General features: G+C 48.1%; 1 long non-coding RNA gene across 1 annotated transcript in view; it reads left to right on the top strand.

Annotated features, from left to right (window-relative positions):
* The window catches only part of LOC142853013 (uncharacterized), a 128,771-nt gene extending 104,442 nt beyond the window's left edge, over positions 1–24,329 (top strand). Inside the window, exons 3-5 of the long non-coding RNA XR_012911057.1 lie at positions 21,134–21,300; positions 22,280–22,322; positions 24,165–24,329. This is a non-coding gene — a long non-coding RNA (uncharacterized LOC142853013). The remainder of the gene's footprint in view (positions 1–21,133; positions 21,301–22,279; positions 22,323–24,164) is intronic.
* The last annotated feature ends 1,499 nt before the right edge of the window (positions 24,330–25,828 follow it).

The raw sequence follows: 25,828 nt of genomic DNA, 5'->3' as shown, positions 1-25,828 counted from the left end.
ATTAGCCTCTGAAGTGCTTGAATTATATAGGTGTACACTATCATACCCAGCTCAGTCCAAGATACTTGTTCACCAACATGCACTAAATATAGAACGTGGTATGTATAGGCTGGGATATTTATTACTTTATAAATTGTCTGTATATATTACCTTTGAAAAAATTATAATCTATGAATTTGGGCCAAGGTTGTAGCCAGAAAAATACCTCTACAACATGTGAAAAGCTCTGGGTTCAAATCTCAGTGCAGTAGCCAAAACCAAGAGCAAAGCAGATAGGTGCTAGAACACTACCCTCCCCCTTCACACACAGGGCAGACCTAAGTGTGACCCTGTGGTTGTTTTACTTGGAGGTAGCAGGACATCAGAGAGTAGGTTTCTAAGGCAACTGGGGAAAGACTAGTAACATCTGCAAACTCAGCCTTCCACAGTGCAATGAGTAACCAGAGGTCCCAGCACTTCCTGGGGTGCTGGGGCACTGCCATTCATGCAGCAATGAGCATATCGGAAGGCCGACAGATTGCTGCCTGCACCCGACCGTCTTCAGCTTCAGGCAGGAGAGCTCAGGGGCTCACAGGATGCTTCCAGACTCCAGCAGGTTCAGAGGCTGTCTGGGTAGTTCCAGCGTTTGGGAGTTCAGGCAGGGTTTTAAACTGATGCTTGGCACAATCCTCAGCCACTGTCAATGTTGGGGTGCTCAGACTGAGACCAGCCGGGTGAGATGAAATCATGCGACAGTTGTATCCTCGTTCCGATGACTGGCTCCCCAAAGTAGTTTTCATTCATCCCTAAGGAGACCCATTGGGCTTCCAGAAGCAGATGTGTTAGTAGAAAAAAGTCCTTCCAAAGATATTTAGAATTTGTCTGAACTCGGCATGTGTGCAAATGAGCTGGCCGTACGTCTCAGAGGTGACACAACCTTACATTCAGGCCACACATAAGAAGCAGTCACAGCCAGCACTGTCCACTGGGATACTTAAGGCTGACTGTCAGCTTGGGAGGATCGAGAACTGGCGTGACTTAAACTTTGGACCTTGCTCATGAGGGAGGGTGTTGCGGGCGCTCCTTCTGCTTCTTCAGCCAATAGCTGATGAGAGACCAGCCCATTGAGGCGTGGTCTCTCAGCAGCTATTGGCTGAAGGAGCGAAAGGAGCTCCCGCTCAATAGGAGCTTTTGGGTTGTTAATTTAGTGGAAAGATTCACCTCATGGACTGGGGTCCCAGTGAGCTGAGCATCAGCGTTCTTCTCTCTCTCTGCTTCCTGACGGTAGATGCCATGTGACCAGCTGCCTCAGGATCCTGCTGCCCTGCTTCCCCTCCATGACAGACCGAGTCCTCTTGAACCATAAGATACACTAAACTTCTCCATCCATGCAAAAGGTAGAAAAAAATGTACGTTTTATTTACTTCCTCACAAACACTCACAGGCAGTTTGCTGTGAGTAGCTGATGCCTGCAGGGCAGGGTAGCATTTCAGGGCTGGGGATGATCCTGAGTTTGTTCCTGGTTTGGTCCACCAGTAACGGTGTGACCTTCGAGTTCTCAGTCTTCCTCAGCTGGAGGCTGTCGTGTCAAAGCGTGTTAGGAGGACTGAATCATAGGTTCTTGTCATGTCAGATACATCACATCAGGGTTCTTCCTGAAAGACGGTTGATGAAGCGTGAGCAGGTCAGTCAATGGGAGAATGTGTGTGTTCATGATGGCGTGTGCAGAGTGTGTATTCACGCAGGTGAACATGTGTATGCGTGTGTGTGTGTGTGGAAGTAGATCTTGGGTGTCGGCCCTCACCAATTAGCCTAGACTTCTGGCCGGTGAGCTCCATCGGCCCTCCCATCTAGCCTCAGTCCCACTGGGATCACAGGGATACCATCTCATCTTGTTTCTTTATAGTGTGGATGCTGTGGGTAGAACTCAGGTCCTTGTGTTTGTGCAGCAAACATCCTACCAACCGAGCCGTCTCCCCAGACTGACGGGAAGTATATAAACAGAAGACTTAAGGTCTCGGTTTTACCACCAGTATGAGACAAATTGGAGTTGGAAACGGTGCAGTACCACAGTGCTGGTGAGGTGTGGACGTGAGATGCAGGCCGGATGCTCCTGTCTGAATCAGAACAGAGGGCTTGCAATTCCCAAGTTCCCAAAAACGGCTCAGAGGAAAGAACGGCTGTGAATATAACTCACCCAGGCAACCTTCACCCAGGAAGTCCTCAACGGCCTTCCAGTAGGACAGGGTCAGACGGTCATTTCTTCCTAGAGGATGGGGAAGTCTGTGATGTGGGAAACTTCCAGGGGCAGCATCTGAGCCTTCTGGAAAGGAAGAAAGAACAGTTAGATGACTTTAATAGTCTTACAGGGACTTGTGCATCTGGGAGTATACAAAGGTCCAGGAGGGAGGGAGCTATGGGAAGACAGATGGAACGGGACAAGGCTTCTGCCTTTAACGGGCAAGAGTCCTCGTACTTTTTGGGAATCTTTTGGCCAGTTTGTTCCCAGGGGTCTTTTGTTTAAGTATGAGGTTTAGATATATGCTTACCCAAAGGGCAAAGGACATCAGTAACACCAGATTTGTACCCTGTATCTTAGCTAACCTTCACAGTGACCTTGTAAGGGAGAGACTTGGATGCATTCCATCGGTGAGGAATCTGAGACCCAGGGAAATCAGGCAGCTTTTCTTTATGGGTGAGAAGCCTACAGAGGAATTCCAGTTTGCTTCCATCTTGGTCCTCTGCCTAGATGACCTTTCCAAGCGCAGGAGTTCTGTGCTTTCCTCTCCAGCATGTGTAAAACCACGAGTTTTTGATGTGATCCCTCTCCTCACACTTCTAGTCCAGAGGCTTATGAGAAATCTGTGGGTTTTCTTAGAAGCACCTTGACTGAATGCCAGGAGCAGTCCTACCTGAGCTCAGAGTTCTGTGGGTCAGTGCTGACCAAGAACTCAAAGTTGCTGCCATAGAAAACGGGAATCCACTACTTCCTTAGCTCTTTTCTTATGAACCATGCAGACCAGCATCTCGATGACTGTAAACTCTTTCTTGTGCCTCCCTTAGTGAAAACTCAGAGGTTTCACACCAAAATGTTGCAGGAATGGCTTTGCTCAAACCATCCATTAACCTGCAGGGACTTCTTTTAAAAAAGAAAATCAGACATAGTAGACACTTCATGAAAAACAAACAAAGTAGCAATTTCTTCAGGGTGCATATACGCTCAGACATGATAAGAAAAACATTATTGTTCTGACAGGGAAGGAAATGTCTAGAGGAGTGGGTGGAGAGCCACTTGCCGCTCCCTTTCCTCTAACCACAGGGGTGTGAAGACCATTGAACCAGGTCTGCAAAGGCCGCCCAGTGCATTCCTCGGGACACTCATTCCAGTAGATGGGAATCTGCTTAGCATTTCTCCAAACCCGCCAAGAACGGAGGTCGCCCCACCCTCCAGAGCACCTCATCCCAGTGTTTCACAGTCTCTGTCAGGAAATGGTTCAGGAGCCCAGTGCAGGGCCCCCGTGGGGCTGCAGCTGGGCCTGCCTCCTCCTGACAAGTCCTCAGGGTTAACTCTGTTTCCTCAGCACTTGTCCCTCACAGACTCCCTTTTTCCCAAGTGAACGCATGCAATTTCTTTCTTGAGTGCTGAGTCTGAGCCTGCAGTGGTCTTGGATCCCCGCCGTCCCTGGCATCCTGTTTCCTCACCTCTGTGAGGGAATCGCTCGGATGGCCTGGGTCACCTGTGTGTGCTGCAACTTCTAGACTCCCAGCGCAGACCCAGAAGTAGCTCAGTTAACCCAGGGTCACGGGACATTTTTGGACTTGCTTCCCAAAATAGCCCTGGGAAACATTTCTTGCTTTCATACGTCTCTGGGAAATTCAGTAAAAGCAGAGACCGGAATGTCTATTTTCTAGTCCATGTTATGGTTTGATTTCTGAAGATGAAAGGCAGTCGTGTGGGCTGGGAGGCAGCTCGGCGGTAGAGGCCTGAAGGTTTATCACGAGGAATGGAGATCCATTCCCAGCACCCACGTGAAAAGCAGGGTGGCATGATGCACTCTTGTAATCACAGCCCTGGGGAGACGCGGACAGGAGGATCGGTGAGGCTTGTTGTTCAGTTGGCTTAGCCTAACGGGTAAGCCTTGGATCCCCGTGAGAGTCCCTATCTCAGAAACTAAGCTAGAAGGTTCCTGAGGAATGGTACCAGCACCCGAGTGCCATCTGGAGTCCTCATGCACCCTCTCCACACACACACTGCTTTTGCACACACAGAATCTTGTGCCACAATTTGTATAAAGTTAAATATCGTTAGCAGCATCAAGCTTGTGGTAGCGTTAACACAGAAGCCATAATTGATTGCCCTGAGATACTGATGTTTTGAAACGGCAGGTTCCATACCCTAACCCTAACCCTAAAGTGACGGGCGATCTGATAAGCAGATAGTGATCTGGATGGCTGATAAGGAGGATTACACATTTCAGCAGAACATCCCATGTTCACCTTCTCTAATTGTGTGTACGTATGGGTGTGGGAGGGAGTGAGATGTATGTATCCGTGTAGGTGTGTGCATGTGTGTGTGTGGTGGGTGCCCATGCGTATAGGGGCATGCTTTCACGTGGAGTTCCGCTGGCACTGGGTTTCTTCTCGGTCATCCTCCAGTCTAAGTTTGGAGACAGGGTCTCTCACAGAACCCGGAACTCAGCAGTTGTTTAGAATGGCTTGTCAGTGAGTTCTAGGAGTCCTCGTATCTTCCTGAGCCCCCTGGCTACCAGGGCTGGGGTTACTGATGTGTACCACCGTGACTGGCTTTACAGGGTTCTGGGGATCAAATGAAGGTCTTCACGCCTTGATTGCAGTACTTGATGAACTTAGCCATTTCCCCAGTGCTATCTGCTGCTGTCTTTTCTGTTTGACAGATCATCAGCTCACTGCAGTGACTATCTGCCACATGCCTGCCTAATCTGGCCACGACTGGGCCCTTTAACTCAGTTTGCTGAACACACTGGGTATTCTGGGCTCTGCTCTGGTTCTGCGTGGAACAAGAAATGCTAGGCATTTGCTCCTCTCCTGTGAACTATAAATCGCCATGTTGGTGAATAGACCCTAGAGCGTGCTGTCAGTGAGGGCCCTGGGCCAGACACCCCCACTTTAGGAGGAAACCAGCGAGAACATTCCAGATTTTGCAAGCATCTTAAACAAAGGAAATTCCAGTGTGCCCTGTGAAATCCCTTTGCAGAGAGAAGCAAGGGGCCCATCATGGTGATTTACTCTGAAAGAGAGCTTGAAAATTCAGAAGCAAAAGAAATGGAGGAGGGTCCTGACAAAAAGACGGACCTCGAATGGTAGTCCCTCACTTCTTAGACTCTTGACCCCACAGCACAGCAGGCTGTGTTAAGCACCTGCTGTTTTAAAAAGAAAACGTTAGCTTTCAGAACAGGGGTTCTCTGGAATGGAAACCTAAGTTGTTATCTAATTCCATTTTATAAGTGAGGTCTGTGGTTGCAGGCGGGGTGAGACTCATGGTCGCCACGTACAAACACATGGGAGTGAAAGCCACTTAAGAGCCCATGCAGCCCTATGACCAGCATAACTCAGCTGTGCCCCCAGGCTTTTGCCTGCTCCTTTTCTGGGAGCCCATGGTTTTGTTTTGTTTGTAGTGCTAGGAGTAGAAACTAGGATCTTATTTACACATGTTGGGTGAACATTCTCCCACTCAGCTGTATCCTAAAGTTGCTTCTGGATGTGGCCAGAGGGGCAAGAAGAGGAGCTGGTTGACAAAAGATCTGAGTTTGACCCCAGCATGGATGTAAAAACAAAACAAAGACAACAGTAGTAGTAGCAGCAACAACAAAAACCCTGAGTGTGGTGGGGCTTGGGAGTTGGAGATGGGAGAGTCCCTGGCGATCCCTGGGCAGCCAGCTCAGCAGTTTAGCTTTCTTGGACTTGGAGAGTTCCAGGTCTCAGTAGGACAATCCTAAAAACAAAAACAAAAAAATAACAGCAATAACAACAAAAAAAAAAAAAACAAGGTAGAAGACTCCTAGGAAATGGCGGCTAAGGCTGACCCCTGGCTTCACAGGTGCACACACACCTGTGCCCACACCCTTGCATGCACCCCCATAGGCTGCTGAGGCTGAACCCTGGCTTCACAGGTGCACACACCTGTGCTCACACTCTTGTTTATACCCTGCAGATTTCTGAGGCTGACCCCTGGCTTCACGGGTATACACACAACCTGTGGCCACACCCTTGCATGAACTCCCATAGACTATATGTTGAAGAACCACATGTTTTTCTGGAAAACCAAAAGCCATTTTTTAATGGGCTATTTGGAGGGAGTTTTCAGTGATCCATATAAAAATTATAATAAACTTCTACTTCAACCCTCTCCCCTCACATGCCAGCAAAGATATTTCGTTCTCATGCCGTGGGCTGCAGACCCAAGCCAGCATCTTCCTGTGCAAAGCAGTTACAGCTCTGCTTAGGAACGAAGGATATTCTATCAGCGGGCCTGGGTGGTCACAGATGGCAGGCAGCAGAACCCTGGCTTAGGAAGACCACCGCGTTCCTCCTTTCTGAAATTCACTCTTTTCTAATGATTATGGAGGGAAAATATGAGTCAGGTACTGTGTGGCAGTATGCTCCACCCCACTATCTTTGTCATAGAGCCAGCTATCTTCTCTCTCTCTCTCTCTCTCTCTCTCTCTCTCTCTCTCTCTCTCTCTCTCAACTAATAGAAGGACCAGAGGAATTCTTCCCACGTTTGAGACTAGCCAGTGAAAATACCAGTTTGGAACCCTGGGGCTGTGTAATAACTTGTCTGCCACCGTTGCGTTTCATCACAGCTCCGTGGCTGGCTTTCATAGACCTTAGGGACCTGTTTGCTAGGGAATCACTTAAATGTGCACTGTGATCTATCATGCCTTTTCCCTGTGTTCTAACAAAAATGTCACATCCCACCCCCACCCCATCTATAAGTGCATGGATGGTTGCATGAGGGCCAGTATCCCCTTTGGCAGAACTCTTTTCAGAAATGACAAAGTCAATCAAATCTCTTAACCTTGATCTGAGATGCTGTTGTTCCATAGTAATCTTTATTCCCTTCTTCCCTTCTTCTCTCCCTTCTTTCCTCCCTCTCTCCTTCCTTCCCTCCATCTCTCCCTTCTTCCCTCCCTCCCTCTCTCCTTCCTTCCCTCCATCTCTCCCTTCTTACCCCCCCTTCCTTCCCTGAAGTGGGTGCTTCCTAGTCACAGCGCCTGGAGAAGTAAGGCCCTTCCTTTCTCACTCAGATCTCTTCAGAAACGGAGCAGACAACCTTTCAAAGGTTCTTAGTGGAAACATTATAGAGAAAATGGCTTTTTATGCTCACTGGAGGCTTGGAACAGACACTTCTCAAAACTTCCAAAGCTGATCTTTGTTGAAATTGTTCCCAGACACTTAGTTCAGCGTACGGAGCCCAGGAAGCTTCAAGGGTGTAAATGGGAAAGGAGTTTGCTTTGCGGTCACCATTGTGTGTGTTTACTTTTGAAGAAAAACAACGCTCTCTAGAGGTGTTTGTTGAAAGAGTTCTATGTGATTAGAGTGTTGTTTTGAAGCAGGGGGTGTGTGGCTTCTCTGGAGCAGAGGGACCTCGTGCCAGGCTTTTGTGCAGAGGCTGAGGGTGGCCCACTGTTTCAGGAGGAAGCAGGTACCACCGCACAAACTGAGCAAGACAGGTCAGATGTGCCAGGCACCCAGGTCACCCCTTAGCCACTCGTGAGGCAGCCTTCTCTGCAGCCCAATACTCACAGCGTCTCCCAGTTGAGGTGGTGAACAGCTTAGGCGTCGGCTGGTGGAGTGTGTCTGTGTGCTTATGATTAAGTCAAACATGCGGGTGGGAGGGAAGGAAAGGAAACAGAGTTTCATTTCCCACGATCTCTCCTGAGTTAAAGTGGGGACCCAAGAGAGCACAGCCTTCAGGAGCACAAGAGCAGACCACCGTGACCGGAGTCGTAAGTTCTTCCTGTTGCCTACCATGTGAGCTGAAAGTGCCTCAGTGCTGAGCCAACGTGTGCTTCTAGAAGTCTATCTTCTCTGTTATAGAAAAGGAACAGCATTCATGCTGGGTTGCAGTGGCACGTGCCATGATTAGCTGTGTTGTGGGCTTAAGAAAAAGCTACTTCATGTATATATGTGGGGATTATCTGAATGTGGGGTGCCCCAGACCTTTGTCTGGTTCAGATTATATAGAGGCACCAGCTTAATAAAGAAATGACGCTTCTACCTTAAAAGACCCTGGCGACCTGATGGCGTCATGATGTCACTGTTCAGTCTCTGTCTTCCACCTTAGCAATGTCAAGAGGTGAACCATGCACCACCAGCACGGCACCAGTATGTTGGGGCGTGTCCATGTGTGTGGAAAGCATGCTCACGCGTTTGAGAAGATCTGAGATCTTGTGGCTTTCCTATGTTTATGTGATGATATTGTCTAACCGAGGGAAAGTGGGCTCAGACAACTCGAGAGAACCCGAGGTTTCATGACTCTCTGATGTTCCATGATGCTGTTGTGTAACTTGGGCAACTGCCTGGATGCCCTAAGCATCAGTTTCTTGGTCTCAAGAACGGTGACCTCAAGGTCAGCCCCGGACCACTCCAGAGGTCCCACTGAGCAAGTGTGATTCACTGGCTCTACATTCCTATGTGAGGTTTGTAAGACAGTCAAGCTGAGAGGAGTAGGCTGTTGAGGGTTAAAATGAATTACCCAAACTGTGGCACTTGAGAAGTATCTTTGAGGCGCTGAGGGCGAGGGGCCACCTGCGGCCTTGGAGGCCTGAAGCATACCCCACGTCCTCTGAGCCGTGGTTGGCTCGGTGGTGAACAGGCCTATCAAATGCATACATACAGAGGTTCCGACTCTCCAGTGTCTTCCAGAGCCAGGAGCTCCATCTGGCACTCCATTTGCTAAATGTCCCATTTATGTCAAATGCCAGGAAATGTGGCTGTTTAAAATCCCAGGGAATAAGATTTCCACTCAGCAGCTTTCTAATGGACACATACTGCACTCTGTGAAGCAAAAACCCTCTGCTGAGCCGTCAGGTCTCGGGCCCCTGCTCACCAGTTCCCCGCGCCTCAGCTGTGATGTAAGATACAAGGTGAGGAAGGAGAATCGCTAGGCTAACGCGGCTGGCTAGGACTCCTGCTGCCGATAGAGGGCAGTGTTGCACATTGCAGAAATCCTCAGCCCGGTAGGACCAGACTGGAGAAATACTCACCTTCTTCCACTCAAACCACCAGCCGTTTAATAAGGAGCAGGAGCAATTAAAGCGGCTAGCCGTCAACACATCCTGCTCCTGGGCTGAGCTCATTATGATTCCATCACCACTTTGGTATTTGCAAAGGGCTTTGTAATCATTTGGAGAGATCATTCCTCCCTAGCACTTCTCTACAGAATGCCAGCTCCATTAGCCTTGTTTTTTTTCTTTATTTTTTTTATTTTATTTCATTTTTTTTTGTTGTTGTCTTTCCAGGAAGCTCAGATATGGGGAAGTTGGAGGGATAGCTTTAGGATTTTGAGTTCAGAAGCAGAGTTAGAAGACTCATGCTGTGTATGCATGCTAAGGAACCTTCTGGATGGTGCCTTTTCAGCCTGGAGTATGAATCATCAGCATGTGATTGCTCCTCCTGTGTGTGTGTTGGGGGTGCTCATGTGTGTGTGGGTGCATACATGGTCGGAGTTCTCGGTCTCAGACAGTTCTTAGCATCTTCCATCTCTTGTTTGAGACCAGCCTGGGACTCTTCTATGTAGGCCAGGGTGGCTGACCTTTAAACTCCTGAGGACCTGCCTGTCCTCTGGAGATCTCCCATCCCACCATCAGTGGGATTACAAGGATGTTCCACTCTGCCCAGGTCCTCCTTTGTGGGGAAAGCAGTTCATCCACTGAGCTAGCTCCGCAGTCCTACGTTTTCTCATGATTGATTAGAGATGGCAGTCTGGCCTGGAGCTGGTGGGGAGCACAGAGACAGGCCACCTTGGATCTACCACTCATGCCTGCTGCCCAGCCCAGCAAGAGCTGATGGTCAATAACTAAACTAGCTCGTCAGGTCTACTCTTCAGCCCAAGGAAAGTGTTAGGGAGAGATGAGAGACAGACATATGGATCATTCAAGTACCTGGACAGACATCCATCCACAGCTGTTCCCTCCCATGACCAGCTCATGAGAAGCAGTGACTGAGAGCCAAGCTGTCAGTCTCTCTGGCACTCCACACTCGCTGATCTCTGACCCCGCAGAATCCGTTTTCTTCCCACATTCTGAAGGCATCGAAGCACTGTTTTGGCTGAGAACACATTGGCTATGGTGTCACTTATCTGAAGGAGCCTAGCCTGGTGACATGTTCTATTACGTGACACGCTGGCCGTTGAGGAACACGCAGGCCATTTCTGTTATGGATGAAGTGTCGTCTCTCAAGTGGAGGCTATTTCTTTTGCAATGACATCAACAAATTGATAGATGAAACTAACGGGCAGAGTTTCATAGCGACATGCTGCCAATTTATTTCTGAAACGCCGTTAGGCCAAAGGAGGTCCGAGTGTGTGCCTGCATGTATCTCGGAATGACAAATTAAAAGGGCTAGGATTTGTGGTCAGGTTTCTGATGTTTATCACAGTGTCGATATGATCTGGCAAGGCACACGGGTTCTGTTCAGACACGTCTCTTGTTGGGCGGCACAAGTATCTGGTTTACTTGCTCTGTCTGGCACCTCACTTACCCACCTAGGGAAGACTGTTGGCCCAGAGACACAAGTGCTACTTTCGTTCTGAGTAAGCCCTGTGCCAGGCTTGGGGCCATCGGAAGGGGTGGAGGGCATACCGTATTTTGATGGTGCTAGCTTGGTCTCAGGTAACAAATCGAACTCTGAAAGGTCTGTGCCCACATCCTCTTCACTGTGGCGTGGCTGTTGGTGGCTGGCGGGCACCATCTCTGATGGCACCAGTTGTTTCCGCTGCTTTTGCCGATTTGAACATAGATGGATGTTGATACAGATTGGCCGTGCGGATCTTGTCTCTGATACATTTTTAAGTCATTCTCAGTGATCCAAAGACCACGGAACAATCATTGGGCCCAAATGTTTCTGCCATTGTATGAGTTTCTGTAATCCAAAATGGCATCTTGGGGGCTGGGGAGTTGGCTCAGCGGGTAAAGTGCTTGCATGTAGTATAAGCATGAAGACCTGAATTCGGGCTTCAGCATGCATGTAAAAAGCCAGACACAATGGTCTGAACCTATACTCCCAGTGCCAGCGAAAAGAAGACAGGAGGATGATCCCAAGGGCTGACTAGACACATCGTTGAGCTCCGGGTTCAGGGACTACTCTATCTTCAAAAGAAAAGTGAAGAGTGACTGAGGAAGATGCATGATGTCCTCTGACCTCCATGTACGTGTGCACCCATACATGTTGTGTACACGCATGTGGACATGTATACACACACACACACACACAACACAACCTACAGACGGCACCTTGGGATTCCATCCCTTCGATTATCTTATATGAAGCCACCATCAAATGCCAAACACAGAGCAGACAGGAGACAGTGCTGTCTCTTCTCACCTTGCATTCTGAGGCCCGTGACAAAAGGCAAGGCTTCCCACAGATTGTGCTGCTGCGTGATGTAATGTGGAATTGGGAGAGCTTAACTTGGAATCCTGCATCACCGTGGGACAAAGCCCTGGATGGTGTAACTCTCCGAGCGCCTTACGCATGCATGTGTGAGCACAAATGCCTGTCTTTGACTGAACATTTGGTACTGGAGTTAAAGGGTCCATCACTGCCATCTTGTCCCCGTTTTGCCCTCTGCAGGCTGTGATTCTTGCTATCAAGTGAGGCAAGGCTAGAACCGAGTCTCTCAAGGGACTTTTATGAAGAGACCGCCACAGTGTCCGTAAAAACCCTGAGGTGTATTTTGGCTCCAATCCCCACGTTATTCATGCAATAGGACACATCTGAGCTCTGTGTAAGCACACTGTTTTACACTATGACAGAGCTGCTTAGCGCATTCTCACGTCTGATTCTGACCACAGCAAATTTCCTACCATTTTTCCCCCTGAAACTAAAGGAATTAAAGTCAATGACAGCAGTGAGTAGAAAATTCTCTGTGTAGTTTTCTGTTGTGCCTACAATCTGCGTTATTTATGCTTAAAATTATATACTTCAAAAATATTTCTACACTATCCGAACACTTTATAAAGACCCACTATTTCTTTTCTAAAATTGTTCTGATTTTGTTTATTGAAATGGTGAAATTATAATCAAGGAACATTGAAGGGAAAATAACTCACTCTTCAAGGCTGTCAGCTGAGCAGACTCTTCCCAGTTCTCCTTCTGCCCTGTGCGTGTATTCAGGCTAACGGGAGGGCTTTCATCTGTAGTCTTTGCTCCGCCACAGCAAAGGTGATCCTGGGAGAGGAGCTCAGCTTGGACAGACACCCTCCCTACATCACTGTCTGCCGTGGAACCCAGAGCCACACAGTCCAGAGAGATCTCAGAGACCAAAGGGACTGTCATGTTGGTGGAAGCTTCTCGTCTCATTCTCAAACTTTATGCCACACCCGAAGCCATGGGCATCTGTTTGTAGGGAGAAACAAACAGAAAATGATAGGCAGAAAAGGCGAATGTATGAGCATTCAGAGTATTTGGCCCAAAGAAGCCTAGAAGCTCCTCACTCAGTATCTTCAGACTCTGAACGCCTGTGGTAAATAAAGCGTGGGAGGCAGGTGTTAGCTTTCTCCCTTACGTAAATTAAAAAAAATCATGTTTGCAATTGAAGAGGCGCGGTGTGTGTGTGTGTGAGTGTGTGTGTGTGTGTGTGTATGTGTGTGTGTGTGTGTGTGTGTGTGTGTGTGTGTGTGTGAGGGTTGATGCTGGGTGTCTTCCTTTGTTGTTTTCTACCCTATATATTATTCATTTTCCCCACTTATCTTTTGAGACAGGGTATCTCACTGAACCAGGAGCTTGCTGATTCGGCCATGTTGATTGGTCAGTGAGCCCTAGAATTCCTTCTACCTCCACCTTCCCAGCTCTGGGGGTCTAGGTTGTTGCTTCCGTGACTAGTTCTAAACTCAGATTCATGTGCTTATGCAGGACATGTTTGCCTACTGAGCCATCTTCAGCCTCTGGATTTAGGTTATTTTGAAATCAGCTTCCCCCATGAGGAAACTGTTATCCAGGAGAAGGGTCGGGTTGTAGGGAACAGAGGAAGCCCTGAGTAAATATTTATTTTGATATGGGCACGGCCTGTCAAGGACTCCAAGACGAACTGGTGCATGGTAAACTGGCCAAGTCATTATGCATACAGGCCAGGCTTAAGAGGAATGGCAAGCTTTCCTTGGGAGTCAGTATACGAGTGAGTGTTTATGAACAATTGATCAACATCTGCAAAGACTAGCAGTGGCAACTTCCTCCTCAGGAATGTTTACAGCCCGAGACTGCTCATGTGCACAGACCTCCTTCTGAGGCTAGCTCACCCCTCCCTCTGTGCTGAACCTAACAAACATACCCAGGTTCCGGGTTGCAGTACCAGAGGCAGCGGTAGCAGTTAGAGAATTGTGCCTGACCCCAGCTCCATTGCATACGTGTCTGTGTGTCTGTCCTTTCTTCATTCCCTTGCTACCCCTAGCGGGTATTCCAAGTATCAATCTGTGCTGGATGCAGCCTGGGATAGTGCAGGCTGTTCCGCCTTGGGTCTTAAAGGTTGCAGGCTTTGTGTCTACTGTTTGTTGTTGGATCGTTCCCAAACCTTGCAGTGTATCTCCATGGTCTCTGCCCATGGATTCTGAGCTCTGGAGTTCAGACAGTGTGGCAGGAATGCCTTTTAGATTGCTCTTAATTGGCATGACTCAACAAGCGAGCTCAACACCCTCAAGCTACGCTGCAGGGCTGGGATCGTGAACTGATTTCTTCACCCATGAGTCACAGGCCCGGGTCCTGTCGGGCATCTCTGCAGTGTTCACACATTCTTGCACGTGTCTTCCTCCACAGGGAGCTTGGGGTGCCTAGACACCTGACTTTGTGCTTGGTATGCACTTCTCTCTCAGTATATACGTATGTGTATGCATGTACACCCATGTATTTGTGTGTGTGTCTGTGTAATAAAGGACAGAGGTCACCCTTAGATGTCATTCATTCTTCACCTTTTTTTTTTTTGAGACAGGGTGTGTTACTGGCGTGGAACTCATCAAGTCAGCTATCTTGGTTGGCCACCAAACCCCAGGCATCCTTGTTGGATGCCCCCAACATTGGGCTTGTAAGCATGCCCCTCCACTCCTGACTTCCACATGGCTGGGGGTATTGAGATCAGATCCTTTCAGTTGGAAAGAAAACATTTTATCAACTTCAGTGTCTTCCCAGCCCTCTCCTTGTTTTTACATTTTTTTTAAACAGCACAAGATTACTTTTGGCTTGTCTTATTTTCAACATCTTCGTGGAACTATCATGGACTTACAAAGCTGCATGTATCTAATATGGCAAATCAGTGAGAGGGAACGGCTGCAAGCGTCAGCAAGGCCATCATCACAATGGAGGTGACACACATCCAGCGTCTCCCAGAGTTCGCTTTGTTCCTGTGCCCCTGCCTTGGTGGTGACATGACTCATCCTGAGAGCTGCCCTCTCGACAGAGTTTGGAGGCGCAGCACACCCTTTCTCCCTGTGAACACCCTGCACTAGAGTTCTAGAATTCAGTCTTCACATCCCCATCTGGCCACAAGGTTCTCATTTCTCTTCAGACATACGAATGGCCAAGAGGTAGGGGAAAGATGTCCTAGGCACCGTTCATTATTAAGGAAAATGCAAACCAAGACCACTCTGAGCACTGGGGTAATTGTCAGTTGGTGCTTGCCTTGCAAGCATGGATTCAATCCTCAAAACCCACTCAAAAAGTTAGGCATGGTCCACACATACACTTGCAATCCCAGAATGAAGATGGTAGAGACAGGCAGATCTCTGTTGTTCATTGGCCAGCTAGCTTAGCCTATTCAGTGATGTCCAGGCCAGTCAGAGATCCTGTAACAAAAACAAAGCAAAACAAAACAGTGGATGGTGTCTGAGAACAGACACCCAAGGTTGACCTCTGACCTCTGTCCAGGTGTACATCTCCTCCCCATAGATACCAGAACAACAACCATAAAACCGATGCAAACACCCAAACGTGCCATGAGATATCTCCTCACAGAGATTAGGATGAATGCTATTAAAAAAAACCAGGGCAAGTTCTGGTGAATGTATATAAGCGAGCTTTGGAATCACGTGAGGCCTAAGCATGGTGGAAACTCAACACATCCAGGAAGTCACGGTGTAGAGCTCACCTCTACATCAGACTCTATGCTGGGAAGGTCAGAAGAATTCAACACGTCTCTTCTCACGCCAGGAACCTTAGGGCGGGGTGGGGAAGGTAGCCCACACCCGAGGTGGTACTGTGGGGAGAGCCCCTGAAAGACCCTCCTCTGTCAGACTGACATTCCACCAAGACATTTCCAGGTCTCCTAAGTCCACTGAGCCACCCAGTACAAGTGGTTTTTCAATTGGTTTTCGTTTCTGCCTTTGTAGAATGGCTTGTGCGTTCTGGACCGTGGGTACTGGGATTCCTAAAGTCAGCGAATGCCTTTTTAAACATAAACAGCTGGACGAAGTGCCAGCTGCATGTAAGGCATTCCACTGTAGCTGTCCTCTGTTGCTGGCTGGGTAAGCATAGCCATATTCAACAGGAATGCTTGCTCAGCCTTTCCACATGGGCAGAGAAAATGTACAGCTCAGGCCTCCCTGAGAACACCCAGAGAGTGAAGGGCCGTGTGTTAGCTCAGCAGACACTGGGCTGGCCTGCTTGCTTAGGCACTTTCGGGGGACCATGCCAGGTGAGCTGTGGGGACTTGAACATTTATTTTGTCTTATCCAGATTCTGCACTTTGAGGGTATGTGTGCAGGGAGGGCCACATAACTGAACAACCTCAAACCAACCTCTTCTGTTATTGCCACCTAAAATTAACTTCAGAGCTGAGCCAGGCCCCCTTGCCAGGCTGACCACATCTGGCTCAGAGGTAGTCTTGTGTGTTCTCTGCTGCACCCCAGCCTGCCTCCCTTGGTACAGCAAGGGGCTGTGGGAACTTAGCCATTTTCCAGTCCAGCAGCAGCGTTTTCTTTCGTTGGCTTTCCTTGGTCGTGGTCAGAGGAGGTAACGTTCTACTGCTGGCCCTGGAGTCTTTCCAGGGGGCCACTTGTCCAAACACACTTTTCCTTTAGCCTCAGGGAAACCATCAGGTGGCGTTCTGACAGTCTCGTGGTGCTGTTTCTAGAAGTTCAGTCCATTCCAAATACTTTCTGGTTCAGGGGACTGACTCATGATAATTCTGACTTTGTATTATGGGTAAGTACTATGTGTCACCTACTGCACTGATCTTGTAATATGTTATGGTGTGCATGTGTGTGTGTGTGCGTGTGTGTGTGTCTGTGTACAGTCTTGGGTGTTGTTCTTTAGGTGCTTCCTCTGTTTTTGTGAGACAGGGACTTTCACTGGCCTGGGACTTTCTGATTAGACTAGGCTGACTCTTCAGCAAACCTTGGGGATTCTCCAGTTTTTACCTCCCCAGATTTGGAATTACAAGTAAACACTACCAATACTACTCTTTCTTTCTTTCTTTCTTTCTTTCTTTCTTTCTTTCTTTCTTTCTTTCTTTCTCTCTCTCTCTCTTTCTTTTTTTTCTTTTAATTTGGGTTCTGGGTTCTGGGGATCAAACTCAGATCAACTGAGCTATCTGCCTAGGTCTTCTTACAATATCATGTCTGATAATATTTTTACTGGATGGGTTAACAATTGTTTTCCTTGGAGGTAACAGTCCCCTGCTGGCCGTGGAGTCTTTCAGGTAACTAAGTTGATAACACTTAGTTACCAACAATATGTCCCTAACAATAATAATTAATATTTACCAGGCACTTAATGTGTTAGCTAGTTTTATGTCAACTTGACACAATCTTAGAGTCATCAGAAGTGGGGAGGGGGGCGTTTCAGCTGAAAAAAAAAATGCCTCCATGAGCTCCAGCTGTAGGCAAGCCTGTAAGGTGTTTTCTTAATTTGTGTTTGTTGGAGAAGGGCCCAACCCATTGTGGGTGGTGCCACCCCTGGGGTGGGGGTCCTGGATTCTGTAAGAAAGCAGGCTGAGCAAGCCATGATGAGCAAGCCAATGAGCAGCACTCCTTCATGGACTCTACACCAGCTCCTGTCTGTCTGAGCTCCTGTCCCAATTTCCTTCAATGACAAACAGTGATGTGGGTGTAAGCCAGATAAACCCTTTCCTCCAAGGTTACTTTGGGTCATGGTGCTTCATCATGGCAGGGATAATCCTAAGACTCTTACCAGTTTCTGGTTATGTGTTCTACATACTATGTGCAACCTTCCTAGTACCCTGGGATGGCATTAAATGTGTTCAGTGCAGGGTCCAAGGTCCACATGTAGCCCAGGATAACTAGGAATTATGAATGCAGACTGACATGAAATTGAGAACTTACTCCAAACATGATACATTTTTTTAATAATCCAATTGTACATTTCTTGAGTGTGATCTTTGTAGATGCCATTGCCACATCTCAATGCCAGAAGGGTCCAACCCTGTGAGAGCTGAATCTTTCCTGTGATCAGCTGATGTCCACACACCTTACATCATCCTGCGCTAGTTTCTGCGCCTACATCTGAGTTTAGAAGGATTGCAATGCTGAGCTTGGAAGCACTGAAGAGAGACTGGCCAGGGGTTGGTAGGAGTTACTTTGGAGAGACAGAAGAAAGTCCTCTGGTGAGCCTTAACCTGGGAGACCCAGCCCTTCTGAGACTGCTGTGTGGGGCAGTCAGCCCTGTAGAAGCCACACGGTTCTGGGCACCTGTGTCAGACTTCTTAGACAAGTTCATCCTCAATCGCCTTAGTGCGGTTCCTGAAGCCCCCAAGGAGACCCTGAAGATATGTAGTTCAGTTGGTACAGTGCTTGCCCCAAATGGACAAAGCTCTGGATTCAGTCAATCCCCACGGCCATATAAACCTGGTGTGGTGGTTCAAACTTGTCATCAAAGCCCTCAGAAGGCAAAGGCAGGAAGATTAGGAGTTCAAGGACATCTTTAGCTACACGGTGAGTTTGAAGGCAGCCTATTAAGATTACGTCTCAAAAACAAAACAAACAAACAAAGCAAACCACCAAAACCAATAGCAAAAACTCCAAAGAACTTCCAATGGAAGAAAATACGGTGTGTGTGGGTAGGGGGGAGAATAAAAGCTCTAGAATCCCAAACTGCAAGGGCCATCTGTAGGGTGACTGCTGAGGCTCAGAAACCCACACCAGCGTCACCTGTGCATTGCTGCTTACCCAGAGGACAGGAAGCAGCTGAGCCCCTTGGTGTTGTCATCCCTGGCTTGTCCCTGATTGACGGGAAGTGTTTTCCTCCAAGTGTACACTTAGTGCGACTGAGAATCAATGGAGAGAGGGGCTCAGAAGTGCCCAGGCACTCATAAATATTTCATGCAGTTGAATCAAATGGAAAAGGCAAGGCTGTTGCTTTTTCAAATGGAAGTGGCAGAGACTTCATCCCATCTGAGATTAATAGGCACGCTGCCCAGCAATCAGAGCCTGGAGACAAAGGAAGGGAGCAGCCAAGACTATGTATCCCAGAAATGGAAGCTTCCAGACTGGAGGGGATGCTCAGTGTGAATGCCACAGGCCAAGGCACTGGCCAGGCTGCAAGTGGGTCTCTCTTTAGGCCTTTCCGGAAGGTAGCTAGCCTGAGGCATTATTCTGAAAGCCCCAGAAGAGTTGAGGTAGCACCTATGCTGAGAGGAGGAGTCAGGTGGGGGTGGCCTTGTTCTTCCTCCGTCAGGGACCATCACTCTCTGGACCATTCCGCATGGCTGAGTAGGTAGGCTGTTGGTAAGGCCTGACAGGGACAGATGTGCACCTTCTTGCTTTGGGAATTTCTTTCCATGTTTCTCCGCTTCTGAAGGCAAACACGAGGTGATTTTCCAAGCCATTTCCCTTGCTTGACCTACTTCTAAGAATGATGTCCCTCTCTCTCTCCTGCCTGCCTATTCCAGGGATGTGAGACTATGGCCGTATTTCTCTTTGAGATCGGAGCGTTATGAGAGAGTCAACTCAAAATTTATTGTCAGGGCGAGAGGTGGACTGGCCAAGCACTTTACCAAATGAGCCAACTCCCCAGCCCCTTGCTCCTCAAGCCTCCTCCCTGCCCCTCAGGCAAGTGAAATATCTGGCTTTCTACCTCTCTTCATTCTGACCTTTGAGGAGGTCCTTTGCTGCCTTGGAACTCACTTCTTATTGGGTTGAAGAAGTAAGTTGGACAATAGTTTAAGAAGAGGAAATCAGAGAGAGATCTAGTTGAAATGATGACCCAGGCCTGGGACCCTCTCTAGAAACTCTGTCAGCTCACAAAAAGGTGGCTCCTGGGGACTCCAGGGACCCACGCCATCAACCTCTGGTGATGTAAGTCATTCATCTATAATAGGATAGACTCCCCATCCATTCTCAAGGGATGTGTTATAGACTCCAGTAGGCACATAAGACATATCAGACCCCATGTTACCTGATTTTCTATTTATAGGCATGCCACTAGGGTAAAGGTTTGATTCTGTATCATATTATATTATCATGAACTTTCTTTTTCACCCAAGGAAGCACTCTATGGCTTGTTTTTTAGCAGGTGGAATTAGCAGCATCCTTGCCCTTGTACTAAGGGTCACTGTTAAATAAAATCAGTGTTACAGGACACAAGAATTGCAGTAGCCTGACAGTTGATGTCATGACCAAAAAGAGCTACACAGTATGGAGATGCTGGGGAGAGAGATGATTCTCATCACAGGCAGGAAAGAATAGGTCCGTGTTGGTTTTCGTGATGCCCCCGAGAATGGTACACATCTTAAAACAAATGATTGTGGGCTAGTGATCAATGGCTCATGGGTAAAGGTGCTTGGTGCTGAGCCCGATGGCCCGAGTTTGATCCCTGGAACCCTTATGGAAGAAGGAGAGAATCAGGTCTATACTGATGCCATGGCAAGCTCCCCCTACCCCTACATAAATGAATAAGTGTAAAACAAACATACTGTCTAGAACGTTCCTGTTGATATTTTTATACTGCTTTTGTTTGGATCACTGTGTATGCGGATGGCGCCATATTTCTGTTTCTCCTGCCCATATCTCCTGTCACATAGCGTGCCATCCCAGAGGACATCTCAGCCAATGCAGAGTGTGACCTCTGCCAGCTCCTGAGCCACACGGAAGCTGTGAAGAGGCTGTGGTGGTCCACAAAGGCCTGTCTGCTGAGGTCTGAGAGACCTTTGGATTTCTAGGGCATTTTGTTCTTTTCTAAAGCTAGAACAAGAATTTCCCTCTCTAAGCAAAAAGTTATTCGAGGGTATTGAGTTTGAGTTTGCCATCCTTGGAAGGGACAAAATACAGTGTTTTCAATTACAATGTTTTCAATTATTTGTCAGCATTTCCCCCCTCAGTCTCTACATAGATCTTGACATGGTCCTCTAATTTACTGTATGCATGCGTGCGTGTGTGTGTGTGTGCATGTGTGTATGTATGTATGTGTGTGTACATGTGTGTATGTACGTATGTGTGTGTGTATGCATGCGTGTATGTGTATATGCATGTGTCTGTGTGTGTCTGTCTGTATGTGTGTATGTATGTATGTGTGTATGTACGTATGTGTGTATGTATGTGTGTAGTGTATATGTGTGTATGTGTATGTATGTGTGTATGTATGTATTGTGTATGTATGTGTATATGTATGTGTGTATGTATGTATGTATTGTGTATATGTATGTGTGTGTATGTATGTGTGTGTGACTCATGCATGGATGGAGACCAGAGGTTGACATCAGACGCCTGTCTTAGTCATTCTCTACCTTATTTTAGGACATGGTCTCTCACTGGCCTAGAACTCACTGATTTGGCTAAAGCGATTGGCCAGTGAGCTCTGGGGATCTATCTGTCTCCAGCTCCTTGGGGCTGGGATTATAGGCAGAGTGCTTGTTCTTTTATGTGGATGTCTCTGAGCTCGCATAGCAGACAGTTTACTGACCGACCCATCTCCCAGTTCTTCTCTAATACATTTTAAAAATATCTTCTAGTTCCACGACCCCTGCTTCTGGGAACCATTACAGTCTCGTCGCTTGACGGCACCAGTAATCCATCAGCTCTGAGCGCCCACGAGCTTCAGAGAGACTGACTCATCCCAGCCCCAGTGGACAGAACTGGAGGCTGCAGCCTGGTTCCAGGAGGAGCATCCTGAGGCTGGGTGAGTTTTTCAAAGCAGGCCTGGGATAAAGGCACGGCTTTTGTGATTAATTTCCATATGTGAAGCAAGTGATGGACCTGGCGTCTCCACAAGTCGCCGCAACCAGAGATTCTTAGTTCTAAAGAGAATCTGAGATGCAAATCCCATCAGGAGCATTTGCTGTCAGAAGTGTGACCTCATCCTCTTGGCCTCCTTCTATTGTCTTTAAGTCTGGAATCCCTGACAATGAGGCAGATTTCAGACATTGACATACAAAGCATCCAGAAGGCTTCAGACCACGGCATGTATGTCTAGTGGAAGGATTAGAATGCTGTTCCACTAGGGAGCAATAGGAGACTTCCGTAGGCTGGAACACTAAGAACTCCCAGGACTAGGGCCTCAGATAAAGCAGGTGCATTGAACCCTATGAAACTGGCAATAGCTAACTGTGTCACTTACAAAAGAGGATGCTTTGTGTGGTTTGTCTAATGCGCCTTTTCATTATCTTTTCTCTTCCTCCCCCTCCTCTTTCTTTGTGAGAGTCTTGAGCTCCTAATCCTTCTACCTCTACCTTCTGAGTGATAGAATAACAGCCGTGCACACCACACCTGGAATCAAAGACGGGGGTCTGTGCTTGTGAGGCAAGCACTTTCTGTATTGAACTCCTGCCCCAGCCCTTGATCACAGGGACAAGGGACCCCACGTGGGGTTCAGAATCAAGTCCTACTCATCATCCCAGGTATAGCTGATTAGTAACATTTATTTGTGTCACCGTCAGCAACATCTCAGACAGAAGCAATGTAAGAGAGGGAGGGTTTGTCTGGTGGAAGTCACAGAGAGATTTCAGTCTATCATGGTGGGGTAGCCTGGCTCTGTCCTGATGGTAGAGTATGTTCTCATAGAACAGATCAGGAAGCAGAGAGAGAAGCCTGTAACCAGAGACTAGGGCAAACCTTCAAAGGCCACCCCTTGGTGATATAATCCTGTCCTCCTTCTACAGCTTTCAAAATAGCATCCCACAGTGGAGAGCGAGTGTTCCAAAGGTGAGCCTGGGAGGACGTGCCTGGGAGGACGTGCCTGGGAGGACGTGTCTGATTCAACCATAAGCCAGTTTTAAGCCCTCGTGGTTTCTCCAGTCACAGTCAGTCTGTCGTCTCCTGGAGTTTAGATGACAGTTTCTTAATGATATTTAATTATTACTGTTTCTGTTCACAAAGGGCCTGAAAGAGCTGAGCTCTCTGGAGATGGCCCCTGCCTCCACTTGTGCATGCCCCAGCTGCCCTTCCAGGGCTAGGACGCTCCTCGCTTGTTGTTCGGCTGTCTAATCTTGACGTGTTTACCGATGAAACAATAGCAGCAGCCACCACACCCGTTTCAGAATTTATGATGGAACTTTTATTTTTTGCTTAACGAGACTTTACAAAATAGCTCAGAAGTTGATCTTGTATATAGTATTAAAAATACTGTCTTTTCAATCTTCTGAACTACTTAGCATTTACATGATAACCTGCTTTTTGTGTTGGTGTGAATTCAAGTGTCTCGTGTGCGTGCGTGCTTGTATGTGTGTGTGTGCGTGTGTGCACACACACATGTGTAGAGGTCAGAGGTCAACGTCCATTGCAGTTCTTCCGTCACTGTCCACCTTAGTTTTTGAGACAGGCAGGTCTCAGACTGTCCTGGACTCACCAGCTAGGCTGGCTGGTCAGCAAGCCCCAGAGATCTGCCTGTCTCTGTCTCCCAGTGCCGGAACAACTAGCATGTCCAGCATGCCTGGCCTCTGTGACATGAGTCCTGGATATTAAATCCAGGTTATTGCCAGCAAGGTGAGCACGGTACCGCGGACTGAGGTCCTCAGCCCCGAAGGGATCTTCAGAGCAGATGACTGTCTCTCCTCTTCTCACACTGAAGTTTATCCTGCTGTGACCCCAGGGATGTGTGACAATGAGGAGCACCACATGGGGCACAGAGAGCGTCTGTGACCTAAACACATGCCGCTCAGTGGTACCAGTGCCTGCTGTACTTGGTAGGAAACGGAGGAACCAGGAAGCTTCAAGTGCACATGTGGAGGAGCACAGCCTCACCATTCTCTTTACTGTGTGCCTAGCTACAGCTGGCACCTCTGAGGCTCCTCCAGCTGAGTGGAGACCAAGCCTACCCATCCCTCAATTGCCCATTTCGTTTCCACCTCCACGTGGATTTAAAGCCTTTCATGTCTTCTTTGCTTGTTCCACCAAAGCTGCAGGGACTGCACTCCTGATTGCATGGTTGCCCCGCCGAAAACCCTCGCATAAGACATGCAAACCCTTGCCGCTCATGCTCTAGAACCCTGGCTCACTGTTTCTGCGCCTCTGCAGCCTGTCCTTTTGGCTCCTCTTGCTCTGTTTGTCCTTTTGTTCCCTCTGAGTGGTAATGTTGGATTGATTAGCTCTGTCCTTCACTCAGCTGGGCTGGGTCACACGGCCCTGCCTGGTTCTCACGGCGCACAATTTAGCAGAGGATAGGGCGAGATTTCCCTAGCAGTTGTTCCTTTCAGTTTCGGACCAAGTGTGTGTTCTTGGAGCAGCCTCCTTTGCCCTGCTTATATGATGTTAAATGTGGTTTGCAGATCGGTGGTCTGTGTCTAGTCAATCATTGGCTTCTTTGGACTAGAAATCGATGAAGATTAACCTCAGGCTCTCTCTGTCTCTCTGTCTCTCTGTCTCTCTGTCTGTCTGTCTGTCTGTCTGTCTCTCTCTCTCTCTCTCTCTCTCTCTCTCTCTGTGTGTGTGTGTGTGTGTGTGTGTGTGTGAACTTGCACTTGTGTGCATGTGGGGGTCACAGGTCAACTTCAGGTGTTCCTCAGATGATATCTATCTTATTATTTTTTAATTTTTTTTTCTCATCAGGTTGTGGTGGTGCACGCCTTTAATCCCAGCACTCAGAAGGCAGAGGAAGGCAGATATCTGAGTTTAAGGGTTTGAGGCCAGCCTGGTCTACAAGTGAGTTCCAGGACAGCCAGATTTAAACAGTGAAAAACCCTGTCTTGAAAAACCAAAAAAATTCACGGGAGAGGGGAGGAAAGGAGGGAAACAGAGAAAAATGCATAGCTCAATAAAAACAATAACAAAAGAACCCCCCCCCAATTTTTTCTTTTTCCGTGTGTGTGTGTATGTGTGTGCTCTATGTATGTGTGTTTTGATTTGCATGTAAGGGCATGCATTTTGTGGGCGTGGGTATGCATATGTGTGCATATGGACGTCCAAATGCGATGTCCAGGAAATTATTTCAATTACTCATTATTCACTGGGTCTTTAAATCAAACCTAGATCATGCCCGCGGGGTAGCTTGCTTTACAGGTAGGCCACCACACTCACCTGGCGTTTACACGGGTTCTAGGGACCTGAACTCTGGTCTTCATGCAAGCCCTTTAACCACTATACCATCTTCCCAAACCTCACGTAAGTTTTTGAGACAAGGTCTCTTATTGTCCTGTAGTTCACCAGGCCAGGCTGGGCAGTGCCTGCTAGGGAATCCTCCTGTCTCTGCGTCCACGACACTGGAACAACAGCTGTGTGGCATCACGAGTGCCTTTTTCATGTGTGTTTTGAGGAATCAAACTCAGGTCCTTGTGCTTGTGTGTTAAGTGCTTTACTGATGAAATTATCTCTCCAGCCCCAAGTCCAAGTTCTTGATATTCCAATTGTGCATTTTGACTATTTCCATCCATGGTCATGAATTTATGGTGACGGAGGCCGGCACTGATCACTCTGGTATCACTGTCTGCTCCCCTCCGCGAAAATATACAAAGAAGAGAGGATGCCGTGCTGGCCACAGAGACCAGACCAGTCACGGCAAGTCTCAAAGGAAAACTCCAGGGACCAGATAGGAAAGGGATAAACTGTGAGGTGGACTTGCCCAGTGCGCCCCGGATGTGAACAAAGGCAAAGGCTCACATCTTTGGGTGAGCATTGCTCTCTAGGCTTAGTTTGGTTGGCTTCTTCCTGAGGGAGGCAGAGGGGCTTTGAAGCTTAGAGTCACATTTGAGTGAAGTTTGACCCTCGGGTAAGATATCAAAAACCTAAGCCTGGGGCCTGGAGGCTGGAAGGAGTTATGAGTCAACCTACTCTTGGGAACTTAGTCATTTCAAGACCCCGAGGTGCCAGCTCGGCACCCAGTAAGAGTTTCCAGTCATTGAGCTCTAACAAACAGGAGGTGACAGTCATCTCTAGACGCTGCCTGGAGCCCCCTGCTTGGAAGAGGCTGGAGATGCCTGTCCCCTTTACTTCTAAACACTCCTGCCAGCTCACAGCACCCCAGGCTCAACGATCCCCATCCATTGAACTGCCCATGGGGATTTTTCTAAGGTGTATACACTTCAGAGCTTACAAACTGACACCAGACTAAAGCAGCCTGCTTGGAAGTCGCAGAACCTGGCTCTACTTGGTGGGGCTAACATCAGAGGAACCAGGTGAGTGATCAGTTAGGGAACTCTCAGGAGTGCTTGAGATTAGAGGAAGCTTATAGCAGAGCTGACTAGGCTCAGCCCAGCCCCGCAAGCTGTTTCATCACA

The sequence above is a fragment of the Microtus pennsylvanicus genome, chromosome 6 (genome assembly GCF_037038515.1).
Source record: "Microtus pennsylvanicus isolate mMicPen1 chromosome 6, mMicPen1.hap1, whole genome shotgun sequence".
NCBI lineage: Eukaryota > Metazoa > Chordata > Mammalia > Rodentia > Cricetidae > Microtus > Microtus pennsylvanicus.
Note: the sequence above shows the minus strand (reverse complement) of the source record. Positions and strands in the feature narration are given on the sequence as shown.